General features: G+C 45.8%; 1 protein-coding gene across 9 annotated transcripts in view; it reads right to left on the minus strand.

Annotated features, from left to right (window-relative positions):
• The window catches only part of TRAPPC9 (trafficking protein particle complex subunit 9), a 729895-nt gene that overhangs the window by 39654 nt on the left and 672466 nt on the right, over positions 1–17775 (minus strand). The gene's annotated exons all lie outside the window — the stretch shown is intronic.

The following is a 17775-nucleotide window of genomic DNA, read 5'->3' on the forward strand; positions in this document are numbered from 1 at the left end:
AACCCAGAGTGTCTGGGCACTACTCATCCATGCCTCTGGAGCCTGCAACCCTGGCCAGCTCTTCTGAAATAGGGGCTTTGGGGTAGGTTTTGAAATAAAAAACACGCAGAGGAGAAAGCTGAGCTGTGGCCAGGTCATGGAAGAGTAGGACAGTGCAGCCGGGAGGACCACTGCTGATCATCTGAAGTGACTTTCACAGAGGGGAGTGGCGGCAGACCCCACACGAGTGGTAGGCGCTGAGGACCACGCGGACATTTGTGACAAGCGGAAGTAGAATCTGCGCGTCAGTGATTGAAGCGTGTGTGTGCAGACAGCGCAGACCCCAGAGCCGCCAGGCTGGGCTGACCCAAACCTGCTCCTGCAGCTCTCCTGGCCAGGCCACGTACCCTCGACCTTTCGGGTCACATGTGCCTCTAGGACACAACACAGGAGCCTGACTCAGTGCCCACAGCCCTCCTAGCTTGCTGAGACAGGGGACAGGGAGAAGTCTCTGCCCAGCATGGATCTGGGTGGCTGGGTTTGTTGAGAAGGGAGATGTCTGAGCTCACAGTGACAGCCCCTTTAATGGAGGCTTAATTATGCTGCGGCCTTGTGTGGAGGATGGATGGGGCACTGGCTACCACATGCTGCCAAGGGCTATCTATCTAGCCCGCCAACCTCTGAGGCCTACAGATAACCTGCTTATGACATCACCTGGGACCCACATGGAAGGTGATCATTAAGCCAAATGGCCCACATGTGTGCACATGTGCTTACACGCATGAATGTCCTCCAGATGAACCCACTGACGTGCAGGTCTGTGCCTGTGGCCCTACAGGCCCATGAAGGGCGGAGGGAGAGGCCCAGACTGAGTGCCCTACCGGTGCCTGGTGCTACACAGAGGTCATTTCACATCACCTCATGGGAACCCAGTGAGGGGAGCGTATTATCCCATTTTACAGATGAGGAGATGGGGCCTGGGGCCTCCTCAGGGACTCATCTGACAGTCCCCAAACCCCTTCACTCTAGCTATCGCCATGGCCACCATCCCAGCCCATGCTCATGGGATCCTGAGAAGTCCCACACTCTGCCTGTGAGCTCCCCAGGCATCTGTCTTCGGGGTGCACATGGCCACCCCCACTGCCTTGCCTGGAGTCGGCAACACGTAAAATTCCCAGGGCCACAGCTGAGCCCAGGCGCATCCCTGCAGAGCAGCTTCATGAAGCAGGTGAGGCTGGAGGCTGAGGTCACTGTGTTCCTTTCCAGCCTAAAGCCCCAATGAGGCACCTCCCTAGGAGGCCCACAGTTTGTGCCCTGGGCCACCTCGCAGCAGCTGTGGGTCCCGTGGCAGGACCATGCCTCTGAGGGAGCACTGGCTGCCTCGGGAGTCACGTGGCTGCACCTACCCAGCAGGCAGGGCTGTATGGGGTTAATCACTCAGCACGACACCTGGCGCACCCAGGTCTCTGCCTCTGTCCCTCCTTATGCCGATGGCTCTAACAGGTTTCAACAAAAATCTAAAGTGAATGCTAGAGAGTATTTCGCACCAATGGGATCACTAAAATGAACACAAATGAAGACAAAGTTCCCAACAGCTGCCAGAGGCCCCAGCTACATTCCTGGAGTTTGTCCTGAATGCCTCCCTGGGAGCAAGCAGTGCAGCAGACGGCATTGGGTGGGAATCAGCGGCCTGAACAGGCGACTGCCCCGAAGGGCAATGGAGGCGCTGATGGGGTGAGTCCTCCCCGGTGGACGAACCTCAGAGGTCGTTGGGACAGCTGGGTCACTAGGCTGAGCTGGACGGTGACAGCTGTTTCCTGCTCACCACACCATCACTCCCAAGCTCCACGCCAGCCTGTGCCCTCCCCACAGCCCCCACCCTGGCTCCCAGGCATCTGCCACCTGCCTCAAAGTCCCTCACTACCTGCTCACTCCAGCCGGCAGCAAAACCACCCACCAGCCACCTCTGTAGTCCTCTGTGCGTGCGGAACCTTTGCCTGAAACCGACCAACCAATCAACCATGCATTCATTCATCCAGCGACTCTCAATTCAGCTCTTCCTATGTGCCAGGCACCCTTCTAGAAAGAAAATTAAAATATCTAAAAATAAATAACATAGGAAGACAAAGTGCCTGTTTTCATGGCGCGCATGTTTAGTGGAGAAGTCAGAAGACATCCGAACATCATCTCCCACGTGTGACAGCGGTCGACCCTACGAAGGAAAGCCAGGCCGGCTGCAGGGGAGAGAGGAGCACGGTGCTGAGCTGGACCAGGAGCCTGGGGAAGGTCGGAGCTGCAGGCTGCTGAGAGCGCAGTGGGAGGGAGACAAGCTCCCCAGGCCACATGGATGCGGGTGAAGGCCACTGGGGCGGCAAGGAGGAGGAGGCCCCGAGAAGCTCCCACGCCTGCCCTGAGTGAGAAAGAAGTCGGCATGGGCTGAGCAGAGGGTCACAGACAGATTTATGGATCACAGGCCACTTGGGCTGCCCTGTAAGAAGAGACTGTGGGTGGTGACACCGAGTGGGGACAGGTGGAAGGCTCTGGAAGGGGCTCAGGACAAACCGGAGGATGGAGGCTGGGACTGGGGGTGCGGTGGGCTGGCCAGCCTCAGGAAGGGCTGGGTGTGTGTGTGTCTGCACGGGTGCGTGCGAGTGTGTCTGAGTGTGAGTGCATGTGTGCACACCGTGGGGCAGCTTTATCTCCTCCCCCAACACAACCTCATCCCCATGACCTTCACCGTCCACTCACAAGCGTCACTGCCTGGAGAGACCCCCTTCCTGCTGACCGCCAGCGACAGCAGCTGCGCTGCGTCCTCCCCTCCCGGCTCACCTGCCTTAGCACAGTGCGGTGTTTCCTCGGCCTCCCCAGGACCAGAAGCGGCACATGGCCAGGAGCAGGTGCTCCATGACATTTCCTGAAGGAAGGAGGGCATCTCCTGGGAAGGCTGAGCTGAGTCTTATTATCATCAATTATTGAAATTGCCATTTCCTGATGAAGACAGGAAGACTTGGCAAGGGAGCAGAATCTCTCCAGTGGACAGGTGAGGGGCAGAGCTAGGAACCAACCTTGCTCTTCTGGCCCAGCCCTAACCCCTGTCGATGTCACACAATTTTGGGAGTGCTCGGGGGGGACGGAGAACACACAGCATCAACAGCAAAGTCTGCAAGTCCCAGGAACAAGAACCTGAGGGGAACTCCCGGATGGTATCATGCCACCTCATGCGATGTTTAACCAGATAGTGGGGCACAGGCTGCCGCTAAGGGGTACAAAGGGGCCCTGGTCCCCAAGAATGTCTAAGGGCCAGAGTGGGCCCAGGAAGCATCTTTGGGGCTGTCCAGGGCTGTGGGGCACCTAGCCCTGACCTGGGCGGGACTCTGGGGAACCCTGGGCCTCTGCACAGACCCACACCCACCCAGGGGCTCACAGGGCCACGTCCGCACCAGGTGGGAGGACCTCAGCCCCTTCCCGCCTGCCAGTCTGGAAGCTCTGAGGGGCTGACTCCCAGTCACAGGGTGAGCTCTCTTTGCTTGCTTCTCTAATAAAAGCAAACTAGACGAGAATATGGGTCTCTGGAGGCTGAGCCGATCCCTGATTATTCATTCCCTTTGTGTCTTCCATTCCTGTAAACATTTTCCCTTTGCACAGGCTGATAAATTTGCTTTTCCCAGAAAGGCTTCAGAAAAGGCCTTTGGCCTGGGATGGGCCCAGAGCATGTTGTTCTCAGCTAGAAATCACTGGCCGCTTTTCTGGGGCGCTGGGAAGTTGAGGGGCCGAGGCCACATTGCCAGGGGAGCGGTGTGGGCTGACCCGGGGCATGGCGGCAGCCCAGGGCTGAGTCCCGAGGGCATCTGAGGCCAGCCTGGTTTCCCCCATAGATATGGCCTGGCCTCACCAGGTGTGAGCCCAGAGCCCAGGCTGTGAGTCTGGCAGGCGGGGGCCACCCTGACATCCCCCTAGCTGGCCACTTCCCTCTTTTCGTGTTGCCCCACAAGGTGAAGCCCAAATTCTGGAGCCTTCAGAGGCCTGCCTGACCATGGTCAAGACGAAGTGCTTGGCTCTCTGTGGCCATCTGTCCTTCCTGCCCAATACCTGGGCCTCAAAGTGCCCTGTGCCTGGAAATGCCCTCGTCCATTTCCACAGACGAGAGTCAGCTCTGCCTTCAGGGCACATCCAAGGCAGGTCCACTCCAGAGAGTGTCTCTGGGCCATGCATCTGATAAGCAAGGCAGCCCCTGGGCCAGCCTCCCAGCTTCTGTTGCTTCCGGCTCTGAGCTGTCTTCCTCCTCTCACCAGGCACTTTCAGAGCTCTTGAGCAATAGCCACCAGCCGTGACCAACCTCCTTCCTGAGGACAAGAGGACAAGGCTGGACTCTGCCAGGAACACGTGCTAGCCATGGGGGCTTAGGACGCAGCCTTAGTCTCTGGGCTCCCCGACAGGGTTCCTTCCATCCTGCAGGCCTCCTGCACTGGGACGCCAGGCTGCAGCCTCCCAGTCAGATGACTCAGTGCACAGATGAACTCGGCCACACCAGGCAAAGCCAACAGGCCCAAACAGGGGATGTCAGCTGCTATGTGACGTCATCCCACTCGTCACAACACAGTATTGATCAGTTTGTCCTCCATGACCCAAAGAGAGGGCACAACGAATTGGGAAGGATGGGGTGGCACCAGGGTGAAGACACATGCTCATCACCCAGGGGTTAGCACTGCTTGTTTACACAGGTGATGCATCTCAACTCATTCGGCAAACGGAAGCTTCGTTACAAAATCAATTGCACAGGAAGGCACAGTTGACCACCCAGGCCTCATTCGCAGCTGTGTTCTGAACCTGGACTCTGCCACATGGCTGGGAGCCTCTGGAGCTTTGGTCCTGTCATCTGCCTGTGTGCACGTGTGTGTGTGTGTGTGTGTGTGTGTGTGTGTGCACGCACACACAGAAAGGCACATGTGTGCTGGCTTCAAGAGCCTGGTGTAGGACAGGCTCCCCAGCTAACAAAAGGAATGATAAATCTTACCTGGGAAACGACTGCATAAAAAGTTCCTCAGGGAAAACAAAAATGATTCTGAGGCAATAAAAACCAAAGTCTATTGTGCCTGTGAATTACTATAAAATGACAACATGGTCGCTTTCACCCAAACCACCAACTGATGATGTGGGGGCTGTGCCTTGCACCCTCTGTAGCTCCTGTGTGCCAGTTCCCAGCTTGCCTGTAACCCCTGCAGAGTCATTCTTGAACTAGCCCCATACACTGAGGTTCCAGCACACCAGGCCCTTCCACTCTTCACACACACCACCAAGGTCCTTCACCTTCCGTGGCCTCCTGCTCTGATCATCTTTCAAGAGTCAGTTCAACTGCCACCTTCTCCAGGAAGTGTTTTCTCTACCACATGGTCAAAATTAAACACAGTCCCCTTTTCTATGGATTTCCGTTTCAGCATTTAGCAGAAAGGTCTGCACCATCTACCTTGGTTAGACCACATGCTCGTTAGGGACAGGGCTGAGCAGGGTCTTCTGCACCATCTTCTGCACCATCTACCTTGGTTAGACCACATGCTCGTTAGGGACAGGGCTGAGCAGAGTCTTCTGCACCATCTTCTGCACCATCTACCTTGGTTAGACCACACGCTCCTTAGGGACAGGGCTGAACAGGGTCTGACAGATGCTGGGTGCTTAGTAAATGTTTGCTGAATGAAGGATAGAGAGCTTCGTTTTTCTAAAGTTTACCCATAAGAGTTGTTAAAACTCCTTAGGTCTGGCTCCAAATAAGCCCCAGAGGGAACAGAGCGTGCCTGTTTATTCACTGTGTTATCCCCTAATGCAAGAGCTAAATGTGCTACCTAATGCCTTGTAGGGCATTGTAGAGGCGAGGTCAACATTTCCTGAATGAGCAAATGAATGAAGGAAAGATTTCCTCCTTGACAATAAAGAATTCTAGATCATGTATTCATCCTGGCCATGAGACTTCTTACATAATGTGTATGTTGGTGAAACAAAATCTTATCAAAACATTCAGAATGAAAGAGGCTTCTGCTTCCAGTCAAGATGGAGTAACAAGGATAGATTTACCCTCCTCCTGGAACAAACAATATAAAACAATAAAACAGACAAAATACATGAAACAATGGTTTCCAAGACACTAGCCATTAGGGAACAAAGAACAGAGAGAGAAAAGACACAAATGAAGTGAGCCCTAGAATCATCCCAGCTCATTGTGGCAGCACAGGGAGTAGGGACTTCAGGGGCACCCCTAAAGACTGTGAGTTGAGGAGCTGGAACTGAGAGTCTAGGAAGGTGAATGCAGCTAGAGTTTACAGGACAGAATACTGGAGAGGAGACAAGAGAGCTGCAGTTGACGGGGAAGGAAGGGAGAGAGAGAGAAAAAAAAAAACCTATAGAGATCAGTGCGGGGTTCCCTTAAGGATTCAGCAAGATACTGAAAGTACCCAAGGCTAAGGGCAAGAAACACTTGAGAAGTTATAGAAAAATGTGCCTGATGCTCACACAGAGCAAGGAATAGTGCCTGTTCCCATCAGTCAGACAAACACACACATACACAGGCACACACACACACACACACACACCCATCAGAATTCATAAGACATTAGGTAGCACATTTAGCTCTTGCATTAGTAGTGGGGAATAATTAGTCCTAGACTAAACACTGCTCTGTTCCTGCCTAAAAAAAATCTTAAAAGCAAAACCCAGAAGGATATAACTGTTTCTGAGTAATTTAACTGTATCTTAGCATCTCAAAGATATTTATAGCCAGCACCCAACAAGACAAAATTTATAATGTCTGGCACCCAATGAAAGATTACCAGGCATGCAGAGAAACAGAAAAATATGACTCATAATGAGGAGTAAAAACAACCAATCAAAACAGGCCCAGAACTGACATAAATGTTAGAATTAGCAGTGAGGACATTACAACAGTTATCATAACTGTATTCTATTTGTTCAAAAATTTAATGACATAGAAGATACAAAAATGATCCAGACTGAACTTATGTCAGTGAAATATATAACATCTCAGATAAAAACAGAAAGGATGGAGTTAACAGATTAGACCTTGCAGAATTAAAAATAGTGAATTTGAAGGCACAGCTATACAAACTATCCAAAATGAAACACACAGACAAAAAAATTTTATTAAAAGAAAACATTGGTAAGCTCTGAGACAATTTCAAGTTGCTGAACACAGCTGTAACTGGAGACCTCTGAAGGAGAAGACAGTGGAGGGAGACAGGAAAAATAATTTTAAAAATAATGGTCAAAATTTTCCCAAAATCCATAAAAACTATAAACTTAGAGATCCAAGAAGCTATACAAATCCAAAGCACAAGACACATAATGTAAACTACACCAAGGCACACTATATTGTAAAATGTTTTTGCCATTACTTTTAATTTGCCATTAAAAGTAATGGCAAAACTGCAATTACTTTTGCACCAACCTAATAAGTACTGCTCAAAACCAGTGACAAGAATATCAAAATTAGACAGAAAAGAGAGACATGTTGTATACAGAGGAACGTAGATAAAAATGACAGCCAATTTCATATCACAAACAATGTAAGAGAAGTGACAGAGGACAACATCTTTAAGTACGGGGTGGGTAGGGCAGAGAACTGTTAACCTAGAATTCTGAACCCAGCAAAAAACCAACTCTTCCCAAAACTAAGGTGAAACAAAGAATTTTTCAGAAATACAAAAGTAGAAGGCATTTGGCAGCAGCAGACTCGCATTATCAGAACTGTTAAAACAAAGTCTTTTAAGCATCAAGAAAATAGCACCATATGGAAACATGGATTAATAAAAAGAAATGAAGGCACAGGAAATGGTAACTACATGAGTAAATACGTAAGATTTTCTTCTTGAAATCTCTTTACAATAATAATACTGTCCTGTGGGGCTTATAACGTATGTATCAATAAAACGTATGACAACAATAGCATTAAAGCACATAGGGAGGATTGCAACTATATTATAATAAGGTTCTTATAGTATACGTGAAGATGTATAATGTCACTTCACGACAGACTATAAGTCAAAGATGTATACTCTAAACCTCAAATGCAACCACTAAGATAATCAAAGAGTTACAGCTAATAAGCCAACGAAGGAGATCAACCATCTTTGTTCATAGATGACATGGTTGTCTATTAGAAAATCTAAAAGAATTGACAAAAAGAAAAAACCTCCTGGAATTAAGAGCAATAATTAGAAGGATGCAGGATACAAGGTTAATATACAAAAGTCAATAGCTTTCCTATATACCAGCAATGAACAAGTGAAATTTGAAAGTAAAAACATAATATCACTAGCATCCCCAAAATGAAATACTGTGCTATAAATCTAACAAAACATGTACAAGATCTACATGAGGAAAACTACAAAACTCTGATGGGAGAAATCAAAGAAGAACTAAATAAATGAAGAAATATTCTATGTTCATGGGTAGAAAGACTCACTATTGTCAAGATGTCAGTTCTTCTTAAGTTGACCTATAGATTTAGTGCAATACCAACCATAATGCAACTGTGGACATTGACAAACTGATGCTAAAGTTTATATGGAGAGGTAAAAGATCCAGAATAACCAACACAATATTGAAGGAGAAGAACAAAGTCATAGCACTGACACTACCCTACTTTAAGACTTGCTATAAAGCTACAATAATGAAGACAATGTGGTAATGGTGAAAGAAATAGATCAATGGACCAGAACAGAAACAAACAGATCACGGGAACAGAACAGAGAGTTCAGAAATACACTCATGTCTATATCATAAACTCTGACAAAGGAAGAAAGGCACTAAAACAGATAAAATATAGCCTTTTAAACAAACGGTGCTGGAACAACTGGAAATCCACATACAAAGAAATTAATCTAGACATAGACTTTATGCCCTTCACAAAAAATTAGCTCAAAATGGATTGCAGACCCAAATGCAAAATGCAAAACTATAAAGCTCCTAGAAGATAACACAGGAGGAAATCTAGATAACTTTGGGTATGGCAATGCCATTTTACATACAACACCAAAGGTAGAATCCATGAAAGAAAGAACTGGTAAGCTGGACTTCATTACAATTTAAAGCTTCTGCTCTGTTAAAGACACCGCCAAGAGAATGAGAAGACAAGCCATAGCAAATATTTTCAAAGATTTATTCGGCAAAAGACTGTTATCCAAAATATACAAAGAACTCCAAAATCCCAATGATAAGAAAACAAACAACCTGATTTAAAACTGGGCCAAAGAGCTGAACAGACATCTCAACAAATAAGAGGAAAAAAAGGGCAAATAAACATATAAAAAGATGCTAAACATCATATGTCAATAGGAAATTATAAATTAAAATAACGATGAGATACCACTACATGCTTATTAGAATGGTCAAAATCTAAAACACTGACAATACCAAATGCTGACAAGGCTGTGCAGCAACAGGAACTCAGTCATTGCTGATGGGAAAGCAAAATAGTACAGCCACTTTGGAAGAGAGTTTGTTGATTTATGACAAAACTGAAATACTCTTACTAGTATAATCTAGCAATCACACTTCTCGGTATTTACCCAAATGAGTTGAAAATTTATGTCTACACAAAAACCTACATGTGGATGTTTATAGAAGTTTTATTCATAATTGCCAAAACTTGGTAGCAACCAAGCAACCTTCAGTAGGTGAATGGATAAACTGCATATATAGACAATGAAATAGTAGCACCAAAAAGAAATGAGCTATCAAGCCATGAAAAAATATGAAGGAAACATAAATGTGTATTACTAAGTAAATGAAGACAATATAAAAAAGCTACACACTGTATAATTCCAACTACATGACATTCTAGAAAAGGCAAAACAATAGGGGTTAGGGAACGAAGAAGGATAAATAGGCAGAACATAGAGGATATTTGGGGCAATAAACCTATTCTGTATGATACTCTAATAGTGGATACATGTCATTAGACATTTATTCAAATGCATAGAATGTACAATGCCAAGAGTGAGCCCTAGAGAAAACTATCAACTTTGGTTGATATTGATGTGTTAATGTAGGTTCACTGATTATAACAAATGTACCACTCTAGTGTGGGATGTTGAGAGTTTGAAAGGCTGTGTGTGTTTGTGTGTGTGCCTGTGTGTGTGGTGGGAGGGAGGGGTATATGGGAACTCTGTACTTTCTACTCGATTTTGCTGTGAACCTAAAACTGCTCTAGAAATAGTCTATAAAAATAACGGAATCATAAAAGTACTCAGTGAATCCAAAAGAAGTCAGGAAAAGAGAAAAATAGAACAAAGAACAGTTGGGGAAGGCAGAAAACAAACAGAAGATGATATACTTAAGCCTAAGTATATTAATAATCACATTAAATGTAAATGAACTAAATGCAGATGCACCCAATAAAAGGCAGAGATTTTCAGGCTAAAGAAAAGCAAGCACTTACAAAAAATGTACTTTAAGTGTAAAAAAATAAATAGGTTAAAATTTAAAGTATGGAAAAAGGGGCCAGGTGTGGTGGCTCATGCCTGAAATCCCAGTACTTTGGGAGGCTGAGGCAGGCAGATCACTTGAGGTCAGGTGTTTGAGACCAGCCTGGCCAACATGGTGAAACCCTGCCTCTACTAAAAATATAAAAATTAGCCAGGCGTGGTGGCAGGCACCTGTAGTCCCAGCTACTCAGGATGTTAAGGTAGGAGAATCACTTGAACCCATGAAGTGGAGGTTGCAGTGAGCAGAGATCGTGCCACTGCACTCCAGCCTGGCCACAGGCGCCCCACCCCCAAAAAAAGTGTGGAAAAAGGTATATCATGTTAATACAAATGTAAAGAAGGTTACGTTGGCTATATTAACATCATAGCAATTGATATTATAAAGTTATAAATGCCATTTCATAAGTATAAAGGGGTCAATTCCTCAAAAAATACCTAAGAATCCTAAATTACATACCTAATAACAGAGCTCCAAAATTCGTTAAGTAAAATCTAATGGAGCTGATTTGTAACAGACAGATCTACTATGGTAGGTGGGCAATTGAATATCTTGTTTCAATGATCGATACCAGCAAACAGAAAATCAGCCAGGGCATAAAAGACTGAAATGACATTGTCAGTCAACTTGTTCTAATCAATATTTACAGAACATCCTGCTTGAAAATAGTAGAATATAAATTATATCAAGTGAACATTGAGTATTTATCAATATAGACCATATTCTTGACTAGAAGTTTAAAAGGATTCAAGTCATACAATGGATGTTCTCTGACAACAATGAAATTAAATTAGCAATCAATAACAGAAAAATACATGGAAAATTCCCAGACCTTTAGAAACTGAACAACACACTTCCAAATAACCCTCAGGTCAAAGAAGAAATTAAGCGAGAAATTAATAATTATTTCGAACTGAATAAAAATGAAAGTATAACATATCAAAATTTGCGAGCCATCACTAAAGCAATGCTTACAAGGAAATTCATAGCACAAATCACCTATTAGAAAAAAACTCTCAAATTTATGATTTCATCTTCCACTTTATAAATCAGGAATAGAAGAACAAACTAAATGCAAAGAAAGAAAAGAAAAGGATGAACAGCAAAATGGAAATCAAAGAAATAACAAACAGAAAATCAATAGAAAAAAACCAGTGAAACCAAAAGCTGGTTCTTTGAGAAGCTCAACAGAATCTATAAATCTCTAGCCAAACTGATCAGGAGAGGAAGGAAGACAGAAGTTATCAATGTCAGGATAAAAGAGATGACATCACTGTAGGTTCTCTAAATATTGAAAAGAAAATAAGGAAATATTCTGAAAAGCTTCATTTCATTACATTTGACAACATAGATAAAATGGATAATTTCATTGAAAGACACATACTACCAAAGTTCACTGAAGAAGAAACAGCTAACCAGAATATTCTTTAATATACCTATAAAAGAAGTTGAATTCATAGTCAATATCCACAAAGAAACTCCAGATCCCGATTATTTTACTAGCGGATTCTACCAAACGTTGAAGAAAGACACAAACTCTTCCAGCAAATCAGACGGAATATTTTCCAACTCATCCTGAGTCCAGCATTATCCTGATGCCAAACCAAGACAGGAATGTTACAAGAAAACTACAAATATCCCTTATAAACATAGATTAAAATATTCTTACAAGGTTTTTTAGGATATTGAATCCAACATATATGAAAAAATAATATCATTACCAACTGAAGATTATCTTAGGAATGCAAGGTTGGTTTAGCATTTGAAAATCAATCAGTGTAAATCATCATATTAACAAATAAAAAAAGAGAAACCATATGATCATCTTAATGGTTGCAGAAAAAGTGTGTGACACGACACAACATTCATTCCTGATTAAAAATGTAAAAACTCTCAGCAAGCCAGGACAGGCGAGGGGTACCTCCACTTGATCAAGGCCATCTCTGAAAATCCACAGACATCATACCTAAGGGTAAAAGACTCCATGCTTTCCCCTTCAGATCAGAAAATGTCTTATTCTCAGCATTCCTATTCAACACTGCACTGGAAGTACTAGGCAAAGAAAAAATAAAATGCATTAGTTTGGAAAAGAATTAAAATTGTCTTTATCCTCAGACAACATGATTGACTTTGTAGGAAATCCAGTGGAATCTTTAAAAACAGCCACTAGAACTAATAAGTAGGTTTAGTAAGGTTTTAGGCTATAAGATCAACATATAGGCCCGGCGCAGTGGCTCACACCTATAATCCCAGAACTTTGGGAGGCCAAGGCGGGTGGATCACCTGAGGTCAGGAGTTCAAGACCAGCCTGGCCAACATGGCGAAACCCCGTCTCTACTAAAAATACAAAAATTAGCTGGGTATGGTGGCGGGCACCTGTAATCCCGGCCACTCAGGAGGCTGAGGCAGGAGAATCGCCTGAACCCGGGAGGTGGAGGTTGCAGTGAGCAGAGATCGCACCGCTGCACTCCAGCCTGGGCAACGGAGACAGACTCCATCTCAAAAAAATAAAAAAAAAATAAAAGATTGACATATATATATATAAATCAACTGCATTTCTATATAGTAACAATAAGCAATTGGAAATTAAAACTTAAAGAATACTATTTACAATAGCATAAAGAATATCAAATACTTAGGGCTGAATCTGACAGAAGGCGTGTGAGACTGGTATGTGGAAATCCACAAAATATTTACAGAAATTATAGATGGCTCAAAAAAATGAAGAGATATACCTTGATCCTGGTTAGGAAAACTCAATACAAAGATGTCAGTTCTCCCCAGATTGATCTACATATTCAACATCATTCCAATTAAAATTCCAGCAGGCTTTTAAAAAAAATAGAAAGTGGCAAACTGATGAGAAGATTCATATGGAAATACAAAAGACCTAGAATGGCCAAAATATTACCTGACTTCAGGAGTTTTTGCACAACGGCAATAATTAAGACTGCGTGGTATTAGTTTCAAGACAGACAAGCAGATCAATAAAACAGAATAAATAGTCCAGAAATAGACCTGCACATATACGGACAAATGATGTTTGACAAATATGCAAAGGCAATTCAGTCAAGAAAAGATCGTCTTTTCAACAAACGAGGCTGGAACAACTGAATACACACTCGCTAAAATGAACTTCAGTCCCTACTTTGTATTCTGTAAAAAATTAACTCAAAATGAATCAGACCCAAATGTAGCATCTAATACTATAAAACTCCTGAAAGAACACGTGGGAGAAACTCTTTGTGATTTTGAGTTAGGCCAAGGTTTCTTAGATACGACACCAAAAGCACATGCCTTAAAAGAAAAACTTGGCCTGGCAGGGTGGCTCACACCTGTAATCCCAGCACTTTGGGTGGCCGAAGCGAGTGGATTGCATGAGGCCAGGAGTTCGAGACTAGTTTGGCCAACATGGTGAAATCTCATCTCTACTAAAACACACACACACACACACACACACACACACACACACACACACACACACACAAAATTAGCTGGGTGTGGTGGCGGGCGCCTGCAGTACCAGCTACTCGGGAGGCTGAGGCATGTGAATCACTTGAACCCATGAGATGGAGGTTGCAGTGAGCCGAGATTACACCACTGAACTCCAGCCTGGGCAACAGAGCAAGACTCCATCTAAAAAAAAGAAGGAAAAAAAAAAAAAGGAAAACCTTGATAAACTAGACTTAAACATTCCTGCTCTCAAAAGATACTATTAAGAGAATGAAAAGACAAGTTACAGATCGGGAATATGTACTTGGAAATCATCAATTTTATGAAGGACTCATACACACAATATATGAAGCACTCTCAAATGTTACTAATAAGAAAATAACTCAAGGCCGGGTGTGGTGGCTCACATCTGTAATCCCAGCACTTTTGGAGTCTGAGGCGGCGGATCACCTGAGGTCAGGAGTTTGAGGCCAGCCTGGCCAACATGGTGAAACCCGATCTCTACTAAAAATACAAAAATTAGCTGGGTGTGGTGGCGGGCACCTGTAATTCCAGCTACTCTGGAAGCTGAGGTGGGAGAATCACTTGAACCCAGGAGGGAGAGGTTGCAGTGAGCCGAGATCACGCCACTGCACTCCAGCCTGGGTGACAGAGCGAGACTCTGTCTCAAACAAACAAACAAACAAACCCAGTAAAATAATAGGCAAAAGATTTGATAATGCCTTCCTAAGGAAGATAATATAGATGGCAGGTAAGCATATAAGGTACTTAACACTGTGAGTCAGTAGGGAGATGCAAATCAAAACTACAGTGAGACGCGAATTCACTAATCCATTAGAGGGCCTAGGGTGAAAATGACTGACCACATCAAGTGCGGTGGGGAGGTGGAGGAACTGGAACTCTCATGCACTGCCAGTGGGCATGTAAAATGGCACAACCACTTTGTAGAACAATTTGGAAGTTTCTTAAAAAAAAAAAAATACAACTACCACCTGACCTAGCAATTCTACTCCTAGGCAGTTACTCCAAATAAAGCACACGTCCACACAAAGCCTTTTACACAAATGGTCTTAGCTGCTTTACATTTGTAATAAGCCACAAACTGGAAGCAAGCCAAGTATCTATCAAGTGAGTGGATCAGAACTATTATGGTATATGCATACAGTGGAATACTACTCAGCAGAACAAAAGAGCTACTGGGACATGTGAAAACGTACCTGAATCACACTGCGTGAACAAAGCCAGTTAAAAAAAACAGTGAGGAATCCATTTATTTAAAACTCTAGGAAGTGCAACCTCACCTACGGTGACAGAAAATGGATCAGTGATCAGAGGGGAAGGTGTCGGGGAGGGGCAGAAAGGAGCAGGAGGGAGCTTGGGAGAGATGAACGCGCTCCATCCGATCTTGGTGGTGGTGACGGTTTCATGGGTGTGTACGCTTCAGAACACATCAAATGATACACGTTAAGTATGTTTCATTTATTGTGTGTCAATAAGACTACAACAAAGCTGTTAAAAAAAATTCAGAGACTGAGTCAGTCATGGCACACCAACAATCACTTTTATTACTACCAGCACCCAATAAGTCCTTGCCTTTTTTATGAAAACACAGCGAGCTGACAGGCATGAGTGAGTGTGGCCACCTAGCACAGTCACAGCCTGGGGGAATGGCCAGTCACTGCTTGATTTGAATTTGAGGAGGAAAAATCTTGTTCAGAGGCAACTGAGCTGCTTTATGACTCTTGCAGCCTGAGCGGGGAGGGGGAGGGGGGGAGGGGGGAAGAGGGAGGGGTGGGGGGCAGATGTGGCTGGACCCACTGTACAGTCATGACTCTTTCATCCTCACTGCAGCCTTGGGAGCAGGAGTTGCTGTCGCCACCCTTTAAGGATGAGGACCTGGGGTTCAGAGAGGTGACACCTTCCCTAAAATCTCCCTGCCAGGCAGCGGCAGAGCCAAGGGAAGGTGGGAACTGGGCCTGCCTGGCTCTGTCCTCCCTTCTGCCCCGACCCTGCAGACGCTTTCAAAGCCTAATATGGAAAAGGGCCTCACCGAAAGCTTAAATGTAAATGAACCAAGCTAAGGATGCTGATATACACAGAATTTCTTTCTACATTGCTGTTAGGTTAATAGTTAAAAACTGGTGACCATTACCTTTCACTTTACATTTATTGTTCAAGCTAACACCACTGTTTTTCAACGTCCCTGTCCGGGGTTGGTGCTACCTGCCAATAAGCACCTGGGTGTGTTTCTGTCTAGAGACCACTGGGTGCTCACCAGACCCCACAGGAAGACGGCTCCCAGGGGTGTGGCTTTGAGCGATTTTGATTTCATCACCTGGCCTCCACGTGTGTCCTGGGTGAAAATCTTGATTGGGCCTGTCTTCCAGGGCTACTGTCAGGACCAAATCGGGTGGGGGCACGGAAGAGCTTTGCAAGACATGGGGTTATGGGAAGTGAGACTAGGAACCCCACTGTGGGCATCTGACCCTGTGGCATCCTCCACCACTGCCAACCATGGTACTACAAAGGGCACGGACTCAGAACTAGGAACCCGAATTCCAACCAGGCTTCAGCCCAGAAGCTGCTTCCCCTCTGCACTGGTTTCTGCTGGGGACGACGATGACAATACCCTGAGTCCCACAGGACCGCCTCCCAGATCAAAGACCCACATGCCCCTCTCGGCGCCTGGCAGGGCAGCCCCTCCTATGGCCCAGGACTCTGCCGAGCTTCAGGTCCAGGGTGGCTAATGCGTGTGTCAGTGTGTGCTGGAGGAGGGGAAGGGTGGTGGATTAATTTTAAAATTTAACTTGCTTTCCTTTTTCCCACAGGGAAAAGGAGTGGGAACAGGTTTCTAAAAATAGCCTGGCCTGTCAAAACTGTTAACTATCAGGCAGGGCAAGGATGGCGGCTGCTGGGGAGGGAGAGCGGGAGCTGCGGAGGATCCTAGCCTGGCCCTTCCTGGTGCTGGCACCCCCCAGGCACACCCAGCCAGCGGGCGGCCCATGGTCCTGGGGCATGGCAGCTGCTCGGGCAGTGCCAGCAGACCCTGGCATGGAGGTCCATGGCCACTTCACGACAGCCCGTGAAGAATGGTACCCACCCCCGCCCCCGTATGAGATGCTGGCCCTGGGCACACGCTTTGTTCTCCCACCTCCCTCCTGACGGCCACACAGAGTCGAGTTACCATCACGCCTGCCTTCGTGGGCGCAGGCTGAGCACAAGGTCCACAGCCCTCCCTCGACACAAAGTCAACTCACCGTGACCCACAAATCACACAACACCCTGGGCCAGCTGCCTTCTCAAGAGGTGTGGTGGGGGGCTTTCAGAAACAAAACAAGATATTGGGGGCCAGCACAGGGGCCCTGTGGCCAACCTTCTGCAGGTCAGACCTAACAGTTTTAAAAGAAAAGCCCACGTGGGAAGTATTTTGTTTTGAAAAAGCCAAAAACAAAACACTGAATTCTTTCTGAGAAACATTCTATCCATGAAGATGCAAACAAATTATGGGAGGCTAAGAACACGGTACAGCTAAAATCAGCATGCGTGCTCATCTAAACATCATAAATTATCCAAAATGCACCAGAAATGTCAGTCTGGAGCTCTTGTGTGGGAAAGTGCTCCATTCACTTTGGCACTTGCTCACACTCATCTGCTGCAGCCCACGGCCTGCCCGGCGGGCGGCAGACCCACGCCTGCCTCGGAAGCACGGCCTACCCGGCGGGCGGGAGACCCATGTCTGCCTTGGTAGCACACAGCCAGGTGTCTAGGGTCCCGGGCCTGCGCCAAGCTCTGGTGCTGCCTTGAGGGGAGCTGCTTGGTTGCCTTGTGAGATGGAAACTGAGGATCCCACGG

The sequence above is a fragment of the Symphalangus syndactylus genome, chromosome 7, assembly GCF_028878055.3.
Source record: "Symphalangus syndactylus isolate Jambi chromosome 7, NHGRI_mSymSyn1-v2.1_pri, whole genome shotgun sequence".
NCBI lineage: Eukaryota > Metazoa > Chordata > Mammalia > Primates > Hylobatidae > Symphalangus > Symphalangus syndactylus.